The 5,002-nt window shown below is 41.1% G+C and overlaps 1 non-coding gene across 1 annotated transcript; it reads left to right on the top strand.

Moving 5' to 3' along the window:
* Positions 1-4,376: 4,376 nt before the first annotated feature.
* Positions 4,377-4,483, top strand: LOC117278003 (small nucleolar RNA R71). Its single transcript, XR_004508313.1, has one exon. It is a non-coding gene; the product is annotated as a small nucleolar RNA R71 (small nucleolar RNA).
* Positions 4,484-5,002: the final 519 nt, after the last annotated feature.

Here is a 5,002-nt window from a genome sequence, read left to right as displayed (position 1 = left end):
GCATCTTCTCACCTTAATCTACAACAACGATAATAATACTATCATTAAGTTATGAAACGTATAACTATCGCACAACGAACGACATGCTTATTTTGTATTCAAACGGACAGCATTTTCCCTATAATCCTTACTTCCTCCAAATTCAAGATAACACCAACAACACCAAAAACAACAATAACAACATATATACATTATTTTCCAACCTTATGCACACCACACAATACTACAAAATAGCCCAATACACCCCAATCTCTTCATACACAAAACGACCACCATAGTAGTGTCAACAATCCGAAAATGTTACGACGAATGACCAGCCCAGCATCCTGTATTTATGTGGTATTTATCCACACCCTCCCTCCTCCAAAACTCCACAAAATAGTAGTAAAACACGCAGCTCAACAGCACCACAAAACAGTCCACAAAATAGTCCACAAAACAGTCCGCTACAAGTGAATAACTCGAACTCACGGCTTCCGATCACCGTCCCGTGAGTTCTTACAAATATAGAACGACTTACTATACATCTACAACAGAAAAAAATGGATGAAAGAGAGCAGTAAACTTACCTTATTTGTTGGATAACACGACTCCTATCTTGGTTCTTCAAACTCTAGGCTTTACCTCCGATTAGAACTTGAAAGGGGGAGAAAATCAATTGGGGTTTGGGGGAAATATTTGGGAGGAGTTTTGCAGAGAATGAGTCTGGTTATTTTGCCCTATTATCATACTAATATATGAAGGGGATAGGACTTTAAAAAGGCCTCTTTGAATGACCCGAACTGGCCCATTTTTGGACGACCCGAACAGGCCCAGTTTTGGATTCTCGTTTAAACAAGTAGGTGACAGTCTGCGCAGTCTCATAAAAATACCCATATCTCTTTACTCAAATATCGTATTGACAAACGGTTTAATGAGTTGGAAAGTAGACTCATAGATCTTTAATTTGATGGGTGGAACACCCAATAACTCTAAGTATATTGGGAGAAAATTGCAGTTATATTTGACCCAAAGTTTCAGTAAAACCTATGAACGTAACTTGTGATGACTTTCATCGACTTTTGTTCCATCACTCGCTTGACTTCAAAACATAACACATGACTATCATACGAATAACATAACTCGTAACATAACCTCCTTATCATGTAAAACAACCCGGTCTCATCCCAAAAGTACATGCTATAACATTCCCAATTTGTCGGCTTTCGACGAAACATTATTTTTTTTCAATTCCTTTAGCTTCTAAACCTTCCAACCCTCTTTGTACTTGTTGTTCATGATCTTCAATATTTGTAACTTCCAAGGTAACATGATTAACTTGTTTTATATATTTTCAAATATGATCTCATTTCTTTGGGTCCTACATTAGTTTGCTCATGACACAGTTTTATTTACGAAAATATAGGGTGTAACAACACGATCTACCTCAATGACCTTACTCGACACTAGGTGCCCCAAGACTATACCTTCTTGTACCATGAAATGGCACTTTTTCCAATTGAGCACCAGATTAGTCTCGATACATCTTTTCAAAATTCTTTTCAAATTCCTTAGGCAATTAACGAATGAGTCTCCCACCACCGAGAAATCATCCATAAAGTCCTCCATGATGTCCTCTACCATATCAGTAAAGATGGCCATCATGCACCTCTGAAATGTGGCGGGGGCATTGCATAGGCCGAACGGCATCCTCCGGAAGGCGTAGATGCCATATGGACAGGTGAATGATGTTTTCTCTCTATCTTTCGGGGTAATGGAGATTTGATTATACCCCGAGTATCCATCCAAAAAGCAAAAGTGGGACTTCCCAGCCAATCTATCTAGCATTTGATCAATGAACGACAAGGGAAAGTGGTCTTTTCAGGTGGCCTTGTTCAATCTTCTGTAGTCCATACAAATTCGCCATCCCGTGACTGTTCTTGTTGATATCAACTCATTGTTCTCATTTTGCACTACAGTCATCCCACCGTTCTTAGGCACACATTGGACTGGGCTGATCCAGTTGCTGTCGGAGATAAGGAAAATGATCCCCGCATCTAACCACTTTATCACCTCATTTTTCACAACTTCCTTCATGTTGGGGTTCAGCCTTCTTTGATGTTCTCTGGAAGGTTTGTGGCCATCTTCAGGTTTGTGGCCATCTTCTAGTAGAATCTTATGCATACAGAAGGCCAGGTTGATCCCCTTAATGTCTGCAATAGTCCAAATAATTGCAGTTTTGCACTCACTCAATACCTGCAAAAGCTATTCTTGTTGCACATCTAACAAACCCGATGAGATAATAACAGGTAAAGTTGAGTTATTCCCAAGAAAGCATACCTGAGGTGAGGTGGTAGCGGTTTCAGTTCCAACTTTGGTGGCTCTTCTATCGATGGCTTAGCTGGAGGAATTTTTCTTTCTTCTAAGTGCAAAGGCTCAAATTCGAACTTTCTTTTCCAAAACCCTTGGCCTTCAAGAGCCAGCACCCACTCCGCCAAATCCTCTCCATTTACTTTATCTAAGTTCAAGAGACAGGCTATTAGAGGGTCTTTAGCGTTCAAGGTCTCATCTTCCTCCTCCAAAACTACATCCACGACTTCTATTAGAGAGCAGTTAGCAAATTCACTTGGTCGCCGCATAGATTTCTGCACGTTGAATGTTATTTCTTCATCATTTAGCCTCATTTTGAGCTCTCCAGTTTCGTAGTCAATTAAAGCTCTCCAAGTGGCCAAGAATGGTCTTCCCAAAATTATGGGAATCTCCTCGTCAACCCGGCAGTCTAGAATGACAAAATCTGTTGGGAACACAAACTTCCCAACATGTACTAATATATCATCAAGGATACTAGAGGGCCTCTTCACTGTCCGGTCGGCTAGCTGTAGTAACATGGACGTGGGTCTAGCTCTTTAAATACCTAACCTTTTGTAGATAGCCAAGGGCATCAAGTTTATGCTTGCCCCTAAATCACACAATGCTTTAGCAAAAACATAGCTGCCTATCGTGCATGGGATTGTGAAACTCCCTGGGTCTGATAACTTTTCAGCTATGGGTCTCGTCACGACTGCAGTACAGGTCCGTGTCAATGTAATAGTGGACAGGTCTTGGAAGTTGAATTTCCTAAACATTAAATCTTTCATCATTTTAGCATACCCAAGCATCTCTCACAACACATCAATCGGTGGAATGTTCACCTGTATTTGTTTCAACATCTCCATGAATTTCTTATATTGCTCGTCCTTCTGATATTTTGCTAATCTCTGCAGGAATGGTGCTGGAGGTCGCTTCTTTCCTGTGATTTGAGTTTTATCTTGCTCAGATACTGCTTCTACTGTCGTTTCTTGTGCTACCTCAGTCTCCTTTGCAACCTCTTTTTCTTTGCTTGTGCTGTCTTGTGCATGTTGTACCATCACCTCAGTTAACCCTGTTGAATCATCTATCTCAATGGGTACTGGCACAAGTGTTTCAGTAGGTCGGCTTTCGCGAGCAATCTCTTGCTCCAGATCTAGGTCTCTACCATTTCATAGACTCACTGCTATAAGCTATTTCGGGCCCTGATCTTTTGGATTGACTTGTGTGTCTGCAGGTAACGTCCATTGGGGACAATTGTTTAGAGCCATATAAATCTATCCTAATTGAATCTCAATACCCTTTATCGCTGATACATGTGAGTCTACTCTCTCTTGCATTTTTCCAGAGGACCCAATCAGTTGTTGCAACATTCTGTTGTTGCTGTCCAGCATTCCCTTAAGTTTAGTGAACCCATCATCTTGTCTCACAATCTGTTGTTGTTGTTGAGGTTGTTGATAAGCCAACTGCTGATTTTGCTGGTTGTAACCTTGTTGCCTTTGGTAAGGCACCACTTGACCCTATGGTCACATAGCTCCACGATTGTTGATGTTATTGTACTGCTGCTGTGCTGGTCTATATTGTTAATTCTGTTGCCTCCAATTCTGATCACCTTGCCTCTATCCTCTATAGTTGGCCACATAGTTCATATCTTCCTGATAGTGCTGGTTGTCACCTTCCGCACTCCACGAGCATGCATATGGTTGGTTAATGCATGGTGTACATAAGCCCCCATTAGTCACATCAACTATGTGTACCTGCTGCTTCTGCCTGATTCATCGATCTTCTTGGTGAGGATACTCATTTGTGTCATTAGAGTGGCCATATTTTCGGCTATAAAGTTGTTTGGATCCAAAGCCACCTAGTGAACTACATGAGTAATTGTAGAGTCTCTTGTCATCCATCCTGAGTTTTGAGCCATTTTATCGAGTAAGATCTTGCATTCTCTGAATGATTTGCTCAAAAATGCTCCACCCACTGAAGCATCAACATTGGCCTTTAAGCTGTCCGCCAATCCCATGTAGAACCTCTGCCCCAACATTTGCTCTGGAATGCCATGATGTGGACACTTAACCAGCATACCCTTGAACCTCTCCCACATTTCTTGTAGTGTTTCTGTTGGTCTCTGCCTGAAGCTCAATATCTCATCAATTTGTTTGGCAGTCTTATTGGGTGGGTAGAACTTGTTTACAAATTGCTTGACTAATTCCTCCCAAATAGTGATGGAGTTTATGGGGAGTGAATTAAGCCACATCTGAGCCTCCCCCGTAACCGAGAATGGAAACAATAACAACTTTATTGCTTCCGGTGTCACATTAGGTTGCCTTTGTGTGACATATATCGACATGAAATTTTTTAGATGCTGCTGAGGATCTTCAATGTAAGACCCTGAAAATAGTCCCTTGTTCTACAACAAATATAGCATGTTGTTTGTAATTTGAAATGATTTCGCTTGTATTTGAGGGACTGCAATTGCGGTTGCCAGATTTTTGGCGGTGGGTTGTGTGCAATCATACAAGGCTGCTTCTGGCACAAGAGGCGCCACACCCTAATTGTTCGGTTCATTCGCATTATTTCTGTTATTTGGATTTTCTATTACGTCATCCATGTCTAGTTCGATTCGTTCTGTTGAGTTCTGTTGCTGTTTGTCCTTCTTGTTTGTACGATTCAATGCCTT

This window comes from Nicotiana tomentosiformis, chromosome 10 (genome assembly GCF_000390325.3).
Source record: "Nicotiana tomentosiformis chromosome 10, ASM39032v3, whole genome shotgun sequence".
Lineage (NCBI taxonomy): Eukaryota > Viridiplantae > Streptophyta > Magnoliopsida > Solanales > Solanaceae > Nicotiana > Nicotiana tomentosiformis.
Note: the sequence above shows the minus strand (reverse complement) of the source record. Positions and strands in the feature narration are given on the sequence as shown.